We start from the raw sequence: 12,608 nt of genomic DNA, 5'->3' as shown, positions 1-12,608 counted from the left end.
CTGCAGGTCCCAGTTGTGTCAGGGTTGTACAGGATTTATGCACTAAAAGAAAGTATACTGAAAGTATTTCAGTACAACTGAACAGAAGAAATAAGTAAATGTATCTAGTGAAAAACATTTGGACATGTTTAAAAAAAAAAGCAGCACCAAATAAACAAAAACAACTAAAACTTTAAACTGCCAAAAGAACACGTGTTAAATATATTCCGTACTTTCCCATGAACTGTCCCTCTTTTTTACACACGTAACAAAAAAGCAAACATGACAGGGTTGAGTTGTGCGCTTGTAAGGTATTTCAGTGACACTGTTTCAGCTTGCACAATGAAGAACAGAGACATTAATAGCTATTATGTTTAAGCCTTACTCCTCACAAACACCCATGTTTATAATTCTGATTGCTGATACTGCACTGAGAATATCTGATCAACTTTTCAAGGAAATATTTATTAGTTTTCAAAGTGACAGATTATATAAAACTGTTGTATCCATTTAATGTACATGCCACGGCCATGTGACCAAATTCAATTTTCATGTCACATCATTCAAATACTATACAAGATATTCTGAGAAAAGTGGGGACTGAGCTCACATACCCAGAAGAAAACAAGATTAAAAATAAAAGTCAGTAACCTAAGATACTGTTAATCCATTTAGCCCTGATGATATTAGCCTCAAGGAACCATAGCATGAGACTCTTAAAACTGTAAACTTAACACAGGCATTAATGTCTGTTCTTGAATGTAAAATTGCTGCCAAATGTACATTATCTGTTTACTTTGCAAATGTTATTCCAAGGGTAAAAGGCAGTATAGTGAAACTAGATAATCCAAAATTACATAAGGGCTATTTATTAATCGTAATTCAGAGTTCTGAAAGTATTTAAACTCATCTTATGTAAAGAAAACAATTTATTCTTTAAATTTGAACTGCAATTTCCTTGCACTAAAGTGTGCTGAAGAAAATCTTTGGAACTCAGTAGAAAAGAACATACCAAAGTTACTGTCCCAACCTAAGTTGTTTTAAGGAAACAAAAAATTAATTTCAAAAATATGGGGTTTTTTTATTATCTTTGATTGTTCAGCTCAGCAGTTTTCAACCGGAACATAATCTTGGAACCCATTAAGCAGTTACAACAATTTCAATCCTTTATGAAGTACCTAGTAAAATATATAAGTGTCAGTACTTAAATATTTGATGTCATACTACATGGGACCTCTATATTTCTACTTGCTCTTTGTTAGAGCATTAGAAATATCAAAGGATATGCCTTTCTGTCTATAGTGAAAGACTTTCAGACAACTTTGCAATTTTTGGATTGTAAAAGAAACAGAACAAAGATAAACTTTCTGAAAACCCTCCTAACTTCACCAAGGATTCTGCATCAGAATTCAGTGGAAATTTCTGCTACTGGCCTTTAATGAAAAATATCAAAGAGATTGGGAAAATAATTATGAACCCATTAGAGTAAGGACAAAATTCCACAGAACTGAAATGTAGGTTGCCAGAACATTGTTTTGTTGTTAGTATATATTCTCTTCTACGTTCTGGGATTGCTGTCCTAGTTCTAAAAGATTTCCTAAAAAACCCCCGAACCCAATAACCAAACCAAATTTTATAAAAAAAATAATAATTTAAAATTAAAAAAAACACCTCAAAACAACAAAATGAAGTGTGAAAACTACTAAACCATAGATCAAGAGTGAATTTGGGCTTCAGATATATTCCACACTGTGTAAGATTAAATAAGAAAAAAAAATATTTCTATCATTAAACTGAGAGCTCTAATACTTGCTTTCATACAGATTATAAATGTAAAGACTAGCAATGACCTCTAGTGTTGCAGCTTAAGCACTGCAATATAGTATTGCTAGCGATAAAACAGCTCCCTGAAGCAGCCCAGTAATTCCAGACTGCATTCAACTACGTGGTATAACGCAGAAAAAGCTTTTCCAAAGAAAAAATATCTGTCTACTAACTAAAGATAACAGCAGCAGAAATACTCTGCCGTTTTCCTTAAAAGCTACTAAAAACTGGTGGAATACTGTTTGGATTGGTAGCATCTTTTGTGAAGATACAGAGTTGGGGAGGGAACATTTTGTAGTCTTTGCACCTGGTTCAAGAACATGGGCTATGTATCAGATGAGATGCCACTCCGGCTAGTTCATATGCCCAGGACAGCTAGGACAAGGGGAGCAGGAGAAAAGGGAATTAAATCCCAAGAAGAGCAAATGAGAGGCCATTATATTTCATACTATTGCTGGATAAGCATCCTTTAGACCATTTGTGGAGAAACGACAGAGCAGTCCTGCTTTCTAAGATGACCTGCATGCAAGGATAAGGCTAGTATTGTCCCGTACACAAGCTTTGTTCCTGTGGCATGTTGGCTTTGTCAGCCATGTGCGGAAATAGAATAAGCTTAGATGTACAGAGGTGGTTTAAAAAAGACAGTACCAGGACCTAAGTCAATTGCCTATTCAGGCTTGAGAGGAAACACAATACTTCTCTTTGGTAACATGACAGAATCAGTGACTCTTACAGTTCAGACCTTGCTTTTAGATTTCCTGTGTAATTTTTTAAGAAGAGGGATCAATTTATTTCTACTAAATATATATATTAAAAAGTCTACAGCTTCAGTGAAATTTGAGAAAAATTGTCTTCATGGACAAATCGGCACAGGAGGATGGTTAAAAAGATAATACGAAATCTGCTCTGAAATCCTTGTGTGGCTTACCTGAGGATTCAGGGGCACTTCACAAACATAGCTGAACTGAAATCACAAAATTATCTTCCTAGGTTTTTCCAGGGCTTGCTCTGGTCTCCAGGCACTGAAGAGAGTACTATTTCTGTGTGCAATTCTGCTTTCGGATCTGGCTTGCTCTCGCTTGCTCCTCACTTTTTTCCTTCTTAGTATTTTTTTTTTTCTTTCTAACAGCATTAAGCACACTGCTGAGCTATTCCTTACAGTTTTAAGAGATTTCACTTGCTATTTAGTGCTTTGATTTTCTTTAACTGCCTCCATTTTATTGGTACTTTCTGTACCAGTCTGGATATGTTCTTACCAGAGTGCACTTGTGCAATACTTTAGCCAATCTTTATCTCCAATTTGAGATTATTTTTATCATAGACTTTCAGATATGCACTCCTGTAATTAGAGAGAAAGTCACCATAAAACCTCTTGCCAAGGTTTGATTCTGCTAGCCCTAAACTGGTTGCAGCACTGCCAGTTCAATGGCTGCAGCAACACCAAGATCTGATTGGTTAGCTGACGATGAATTTCCCCTTCACTGGTTTCCCAGCCTTGGCTGAGCTATATGACATTTCAGCTGTGCTGTCACTGATAAAGGACACAGCTCTGTAAAGCAAGATCCACTCCACTTCTATGTTTTGAAATCCCATATAGAGCATTAGCAGTGTGTGTCAATTCTCAGATTGGCCATCTGCAGTAAAATCACCAAACACCCCAATTCATGATAGAATGATCTTAGGAGTGTGTGGAAAACAAAGGTTTTTTGAGCTGCTAGTCTGCCATATTTCTGAATTAATGGAAATGTTTGAATTTCTATAAGGCTCTGGAGATAATAATGCAAAGCCAAGCTTAAGCAGGCTCAGATTTTAAGAAGCATTTGGGACCGACTGGGGTTTCGCTTCTTCTGCCTCCTAAGCAAACTTCAAAGCTGAGTTAGTGCTTAGAGAAATATTAAATAAAATTCTTTATCACAATTTCTCCAGCTCTGTCCTTCAAAAGTAACCTCTTATAACAAAGCTGTAAAAACAATTCCTTCTGCACGTATATCTAGATAAACTAATTCTTCAGCTGGAATTTTTGATGGTTTAGTGGCCATCAATATTTTTTTCTGTCACATACAGAATAGATATATTTTGTTCAGATTAGGGGACATACCTAAATTTAGCAATTCATTTTGCCTCATTTTCCAGAGGTAAAGTTAATGAGCAAATTTGATTTGAGAAGACACTTATAAAGAAAAATGTGGATGAAAATTGAGTATTCCTTCAAAGAACTTAATAATCAGACAAAAAGCCCCAACTCTGCATTCTAGAGAGAGCTACTGCTAAGAGCCTATCCAGGTTCACTAGTTACATAAGAGATAGCTCAAAACTGAACATCAGCACCAAGAACAAAACTAATCAGTATTATGTAACACAGTAGAAGAAAAGATAAATGGGTAGGAGCAATGTGAACTGGAAGCTATGAAACATGAAAGACTGAAAAGCTAAAGTACATAGCCAGTCAATGCAGGGGTCAGTTGATCTTTTGTTTCCAAAGTACTAGAAATAAATACTGAGCCTATAACATAGTGCTGAAAATGTTAATGACATGAAAATTACCTACTGCTAATTAAGAAAGTTACTTGACAATCACAAATTTTAAGTAAGTCCAGGTAACTGGGCCACTGAAGTTAGTATTAATAAAAACATGAAAACTGGGGAAACTTTGGCAGACTGAAAGAGCACTGTGTTAAGGCAATGTTCCAAGTGGGCAAATAGATAAAAATTATTAATCTATAGTTTGATGTGATACCTATATCACCCTTTTTTGTTATGATGCCAGTAGTTCAATTCAGTTAACACAACTAAAGGGTTAAGAACACAGTTAATGATGCTTAGAAAGGTTCTGAGAAAACTGATTCAAAACCAGTAAATGTTAATTGACTGGGATTACATATTTGTGGAAACAACACACATACTGCTTACTGAAGGTAATTTCTTCACTGTTAAATCAGGAAAAATACAAAACTTTATGTACAAATCTGATTTGGTACATACAGTGCAAAAAATAAAGAAAAGCAAAATCCTAAACCAGTCTTCAAGGAAATAGTTCTCTTCCCAGTATGAGAGGGGGAGCATGAGACATATTTTTCTTCCTCTCCTGTGCCCAAATAATTACAGAGGTATTGATTTCTATTATCTCTAACTTGCTTGTTTCAGTAGAAGAGAGAAGTTTGTAATTAGTAGATATTTTTATGTGTTAGTTTCTATTTTTGGTGTCCTTCATACGTTGGAGTATAAATATACTAAAAGCATTTTAGAAAGACATTCATTTAAGAGCTTTGGATACTCTTAACCTCAAAACAGTCTGTTACAATTTCCATTTCTCTAAAGCAATTCTGTGTGTACACCAATTTGAATGATCTATACGTGCTTTTAAAATGCACAGAAAACACAAACGATGCAATCAAACCAGCAGTCATCTGTGTTGCTGCATAGCAAAGCTCAATTGCAGAGCAAATTCCAGAGATGCAAAGCCCTGGAAGAGGATTCTACCAGCGCCCACGGCTGATCTCATCAATGAATATATAAAAGCTCCTAAGAAAGAGTAATGAATGCAAGTGCACTCAGAAGTCAGATTTTTATTTTTTTTAAATGATTTTAAGCCTAGTTTAAATTATTCTACTCCTACAGAATCTTTTAAAATAATGTAACTAGGTACTTGGGAATGTTTCATAGGTGTAGTTTCTTCTGGAGATGCAAACAATCTTCATTTCAACTAACAGTTCATCATTTCAGTTTATTCTGTTAGTTGAAGTCAATGACTAATTCTTTAAATTGAGGCTCTGGGAGCCGGGGAAAAAAAAAAAAAAAAGTGATTACGTTTCTATTCCATTCAGGAATAAAAATGAAACAAAAAGGGCTGTGAGTTACTAGAACAAAGGAGAAAAAGTTAACATATTAATAGATGATATTTTCATTTAACAATTCATATTCATGTAAGCATAAAGTTGTTTTAATGTATTTTGTTTAAGGCTCTTAGGAGTTTATTTAAATATAATTAGTAAAATATATTAAATGAACTTGCCTTTCAAGATGCAAAAGTTCTGCATCTTGAACCTCCTGTTTGTGTTGAGGGGAGAATTTATATGCTTATTTAAAAAGGCAATTAGTCCTTATCAACAAAATGTATAAAACCCCCAAATATCTAAATTAATGACTTAGATTGAATATAATCATATTTTTTTCTCACTTTTGAAAAAAATAGACTGCATGTTAAAACTCTAAATATAGAAGGAGGTGACATAGTGTAGAAGTGTCTGAGTATGTCTCAGTGGAGTGCCTGATGAGGTACATTTTCAGGTCAGTTGCTGTGCTGTTGACTGGCTTATGGCCTGTGGTTTCAGCTGGAGATGCCCCTAATGCATTTCTGGAACAACAGCAATTTGCATCTAATTTCCTATGTTATTCCAGAGTTTACAGTGAGAGACGAAATTCACTTCCAGGGCTAAGGGAGGAGCTGAAGCCCCACAGGTATGCCTGCACCCCTTGGTTTATAAACTAAGTCTTCATGGCTACGGAACCACGTCAGTGACTGATGCAAATCATTAAAGAATCACAGTATGTTATCTGTGAACAGAAAGACCATTAGATATTTAGAATGCTATTCTTCAAATAGGGACTGTATAACCTGTGCTGTAATTGTAAAAACAAAAAGAAAGCAAGTTTCTAGCAAGGCAGGCCAAGTTAATTCCTGGTATAACTCCTTCAACTGAAGCATCTGCTTATGTAATTAAGTTTATTGTTACTAGGGATTAGACTTAACACTCAGGCTATGACTGTGTACGTGAAAAAGGAGGCCTGCAAGGATGAACAGGTAGCTCCTGGACAAACCAAAACACAAAAAGGAAGCCTACTGAGGGTAGAAGTAAGGATGGTTAGCCTGCAAGGAATACAGAGAAATTGTCCCAGCAGCCAGGGATCAGGTTAGGAAAGCTACAGCCCTGATGGAACTAAATCTGGCCAGAGATAGCAAGGGCACTAGAAAAGCTTTAATAGGTGATAAAAAGAAGTCTGGGGGAAGTGTGGACCCCCTCCATAAAGAAACAGGACATGTAGCTACCCAGAACTACAGAGAAGGCTGAGGTACTCAATGACTTTTTTTGCCTTTATCTTCCCTGGCAAGTGCTCCAGCCACACCACCCAAGTTACAGAATGCAAAGGCAGGGAATGGGAGAGTGAAGGGCCTGCTGTAGAAGACTAGGTTTGCAGGTCCTGAGGAAACTAGCAGATGTAGTGGCTAAGCCACTATCCATCACCTTTGAGAAGTCTTGGCTGTCTGATGTAGCTCCCATTGACTGGAAAAGGGGAGACATAACTCCTATCTTAAAAAGGGAAGAAAGGAAGACACAGGGAACTACAGGGCAGTCAGTTTCACCTCTATGTCTGGCAAGATAATGGAGCAGATCTTCCTGGAAACTATGCTGAGGCACATAAGAAACGGGGTGAGAGCCATCACGGCTTCACTCAGGGCAAATAGTGTCTGACAAATTTGGTGGCCTTCTATGATGGGGCTATGGCACTGGACTAAGGGAAGAGCACCTGGCTGCCTACCTGGATCTGTGCAAAGCATTGTACACTATATCACACAGTATTCTTGTTTATAAACTGGAGAGGTATGGATCTGACAGACGGACAGCCTGGTGGACGAGGAATTGGCTGGGTGGTCCCAATCACAGAGTTGTGGCCAATGGCTTGATGTCCAAGTGGCAATAAGGGACAAGTGATCTTCCTCAGGGTTCACTACTGGGACCTGCGCTGTTGTAACATCATTGTTGGCAACATAGACAGTGGGACTGAGTGCACCCTGAGCAAGTTTGACCATGACACCAAGCTGTGTGGTGTGCTTGAGATGCTGGAGAGAAGGGATGCCATCCAGAATGACCTTAACAGGCTTGAGAGGTGGGTCAGTGCAAACCTCATTGAATTCAACAAGGCTAAGTGCAAGGTTGTGCATGTGAGTCAGGGCAATCCCAAGCACAGATACAGGCTGTGGGATGAAGGGATTCATAGCTGCCCTGAAGAAAAGGACTTGTGGGTGTTGGGTGTTGATAGATGAGAAGCTCAACATATCCCAGCAGTGTGTGCATACAGACCAAAAAGTCAACCATATGCTGGGCTGCATCTAAAGAAGTGTGGGCAGCAGGCTGAAGTAGGTGATTCTCCCCCTCTATTCTGCTCTTGTGGGACCCCGCTTGGAGTACTGAGTTCAGCTCTAGGCCCCCCAAGAGGGATGTGGACCTGCTGAAGCAAGTACAGAGGAGGGCCATGAAGATGATCAGAGAGCTGGAGCACCTCTCCTGTGGAGACAGCCTGAGAGAGCTGGTCTTGTTCAACCTGGGGAAGAGAAGGCTTTACAGAGACCCTGTAGGCATCTTCCAGTACTTCCAGATAGCCTACAAGAAAGCTGGAGCAGGACTTTTTACAAAGGCATGTAGCGGAGGAATGGCTTTACATGGAAAGATGGTAGATTTAGATTAGATGTTAGGAAGAAATTATTTATTGTGACAATTGTGAGGCACTGGAACAGGTTGCCCAGAGAAGTTGTGGATGCCCTATCTCTGGCAGTGTTCAAGGCCAGGTTGGATGGGGCTTTGAGCAACCTGGTCTACTGGAAGGTGTCTCTGCCCATGGCAGAGGAGTTGGAACTGTATGATCTTTAAGGTCCTTTCCAACCCAAACCATTCTGTGATTCTATGAATCTGACTTAAGTGCTTTAATGTAAGAACCCAAAGCTGTTACACAGTAAAAAATGGGAACTCTTTTCTCAGTAACATTAAATATTCAGTAATGCTAATACAGCAATACCTTTCTATAAATGTAAGTGTTGTTTCATGTAGTCTTTCAGTGTATTATTTGTCTGGCCTCATTGTGTTTAGTACTGCCTGTGTATAGTGGAGAGGTGGCAGCGTGGGAAGGTCCAATTACTGCATTAGATAAATGGGATCTCTTAAATCAAAATGCACAACATGGGATTTTTATAGGGTTATTCAGGCTGCCTGTTTTCCCTTGAGAACTTCTGTCATTAACCACTTCTGAGGTTACGTCCATTCTGACTCTTTTATCTTAGGTTTAAATATCCTTTGCATATTTCTGCCCAGGAACAAGAGCTGATCTCATGACCTTGATGTTCAGTTGAAGATAATTATCCCCTCCCTGCAAGGAGTTCTGGCAATAAGATGGAAAAATCACTTATGAATTCAAAACCTGAGTAGTCAGAATTACAGAAACATATTGGGAAGCCACACGGTGTTAAAATCACTGGTTAGGAATGATCCATAAAGGGGTCAGAGGGAGTGGCGTGCTTTCAAAAATGGCATCAGCTGCTCCTGAGTCACTGACGATTCAAAAACAAGTTACTGAGAGCTTATGGACCAATCAGTGCTCTGGAAAAGAAGCAAGAGATGAGGCAGTACTTGGTGTTTGCTATGGACTACCAGGATACATTAAAAGAGATATCCCTCCCTAACATGCAAGAGAATGTGTGTTGCTGGAGACTGGCGTTTGCCTTGAATATTCTAGCTCAGAACAGTAGTAGATTGCTTTTTTTAAAAAAAGATTAAATTGTTTTATTCCAAGAAAACTTAACTTCAAAATGAGTACTTGCTCAAGATTACAAGATGCCACAAAGCATCCATGGGGAAAGAAGGAACTTGGGTTTGCAACATCAGCCTGGGTTAGCAGGGAAGTGAACACAGCTGTTTCCAACATTTAATTAAAAAAAAAAAAGAAAATAAAAAGGAAGTTGATGAACATAGCAAGTGTAAGGGAAGCAGAAATACAAAGAGAGAATTTATGGCAAGTAGAGCTAGAGAAAATAGGAAGATGTGGTTTTTCAAGTACATTTAGAACTAAATAAATACTGATGGTATTGGTCCACTACTGGCATGGCAGATTACAATTGTACAGTTTGATACTGAAATAATTTTTCTGGTGTTATCAGAGGGGTGCTTGATGTATTACAGTATTACAGATAAACTATGGGAATAAACTCTTAAGAGCAGTACTTAAGAGGTTTAGCTCATTTGGTGCCATGGAAAAAACTTAAGAGGTGCTAAGGAACCACATGTGAACAGATGTCCAGAGAGAATCACATAATATAGTAAACAGCTGACAGTGAAAATGCCCAGTTGAGGTAATAGTAAGATGCTAATTAGCCTCTGTGACCCCTGAAAGCTTAAATTCTCACTTCATGCTTTTCTTAAAACACGTGATAAATAAAACAGGAGTTCTAACGGTCTTGTCCCATTAGTTTTTGAAAGAAAGACTAACTCCCAATTCCTAATTTTCTTTTGGAATAGAATGAACTCATAAATTTGTTTTGCTTTTTTCTCTCTAAATCATTCTCTCTCAAAAAGCGTTATTGACTTCAAGAACCCATCCCTCTCCCCCCAGTTTATAGTAGCTGATCAACCATGCTTCCATTTTTTAATAATTTTTACTATTGATATTTTTTATTAGAAATCACATTTAGAGCATCCAATTATACACAAAATCTATAAAGAAATGTATATTCAAATTAAAAGAAGCAGGGTCATTTCATAAGCTAAAAGGGGTCACAAACACAACAGTTGAAGTAGAATGGACTACCATACACAGGTGTTAGGTTAGATATAATTTGACAGTAACTTGGGGAACAAATACTCATGACAGATAAATCAGTTATGAGATTGACTATAAGGAGATACTAATTTTCAATGTAAGTAGGCCTACCTGATTATTTCATGTTGGGTTCTGCATATACACTGTGTGTTGACTTTACATATAACTCTATTGTTAGTCCTAGCAGCTGTCACAGCCCTGGGAGCACTAACAGGCTTTTTGACTCTTTCTGCCCTTGGTCGACGGTATCTGTCACTCAGTGTGGCTGTGGGACCTTGTCAGGCTGCTGCCAGACTGCTGGGTGGGATCTGCTTCCCTTTTCCTCAGGAGCTTCATTCAAGCTTCAGCCCTTGGCTTTGGCTCTTCCTTGAACTAGGGTGCAGCTATGACCACACTGATCCTGCTGCATTGTGCTGGCTCTACCCCAGATCTGCCTTCTCACCACTGACTTGCCTACCAGTCACTGAACTGGTGGCTGAACCAGCTGCTTGTCACCAGACCTTGCTCTGGTAAGTGTGGGACTGTTCCCCTTCCTGCCTTGCTGCCAGCCTTGGCTCCCTGCTTGCCCTCCCTTGCAGAGCCACGTGTACTTTTTGCTCCCTGACTACAGCTGCATAAACACGTAGTTTGAGCCACATCCTTTGGCATACCAAATTTAGCACCCAAACCTAAAAGCACACAGTGAAAAACTTCTACCTTCTTTCTATTTTACAGGACGTGAAAAAATTAAAGGTGAATCCTAAACAGTATGTTGAAAGAATAACAACCTAAATTTGGTACAGTACTTTGAAAATGGGTAGAATTATCAGCAACCCTGATTTAATGCTTTCTTTTCTTATATCCAGGAGCAAAATAACCTTCCTAAAACACTGCTTTTTCAGGATAGAAGTGCTAGACATAGTGTTAAATTTTTGTTTTTGTTCAGACAGGCTCATGAAAAAAACCTGTAATTAGTTGCTTGGCATGAGGTGGCTCTGGATCCCTTTGAGAGGAAGTAACATAATGAAATGTTACAAGAACAAGCCAGACCAACCTGATTTGCTAGCAGCACTTTGCCTACTCCCCAGTTCCTGCTTCAGTCCTGCCTGAGCTGCCTCTCAAATCAACAGCTGTCCAACACGTGCTGTAAAAAACTGAACAGTGCCCAAGTGCCTGGAGCCTCATTTTATGCAACTGCTGAGAGCTTGAGTGGCAGAGATGCTTTGCTTGAAAACTACAAACCCTGTTGGTGATGCAGCTTCAAGTGTTGGAATACGTGCTGCTTCTTCTCTTGCCAATGTCTCAGCTCCCCAAACTACAAGAGGTCATTCTTGGTAGTATGTTCTTAAGACAAGTTTAGTAAGGCTTACCGATGCTTCTTCAGGCTTACTAAACCTCAAAGTTGGTTGGTTTTTTTTTTACCCTTGGCTTACCTCCCTGTTCATAGCATATATAGCACTTGCTTTGTGAAGTTCCAGCTGCATGTCATTTGCTTCACACTTATTAGTCCTTCATCACATTCAACAAATTTATAAAGGAAAGCATTTTAGGAGATACAAAAGGCAGAAGTTGACATCTATAGAACTAAAACACTAATCTTTGATATAATCACTGTTGTATTATACAAAGCTGCCATGAACTGCTTTGTTAGAAACGTGCTGTATTTCCCATTACGTCTGTTCAACTGAATACTAGTATCTTCTCGGCTCTATTCACTGTTGCAGTTGTAAACGCCAAGGATATCTTCCAGAATGTGGGTAATTAGGACATGTCTTCCAACGAGCTGCAAAGTTGAAGAGCACTTATTTATCAGATGCCACAAGGTGGCAACTGGGGTTAGCAAAGCCGTGCTTTCTTTCCAAAGCCCACAGAAGCAGCGTTTCCCAAGAATACCTGTCTGGACAGGCTGTGACCAATCAACATTGTCTTTAACATGACAAACAGGCAGAAGTAGCTACTAAGACAATGTGAAAGCCTGTTTGAGCTTGTGAGAAGTGGTAGGTTTACAAGCAGATGGAACTAGAAGTAAAAACCAAAATTAGGTAAAGGGCTGCGCACATGAGGTTTAAACAGGCCTGAGAGGAAACTTTAGGTGAAGAAAATGTCTATATTCTAGCTGGTTTACTGAATGTATCTGTCCCTGCAGGCTGAAAATGAGATGATTGCATTCTCCTGCATTTCTCTTCTTACATGCTTGCTTCATACTCTGCCCACAATATTGTGCTTTGAATTTCTTATAT

The sequence above is a fragment of the Neopsephotus bourkii genome, unplaced genomic scaffold (assembly GCF_033783945.1).
Source record: "Neopsephotus bourkii isolate Nb327-2 ecotype Australia unplaced genomic scaffold, CSIRO-AGI_Nbou_v1 NB_1820, whole genome shotgun sequence".
Taxonomy (NCBI): Eukaryota; Metazoa; Chordata; class Aves; order Psittaciformes; family Psittacidae; genus Neopsephotus; species Neopsephotus bourkii.
This window is presented reverse-complemented; position numbering follows the sequence as displayed.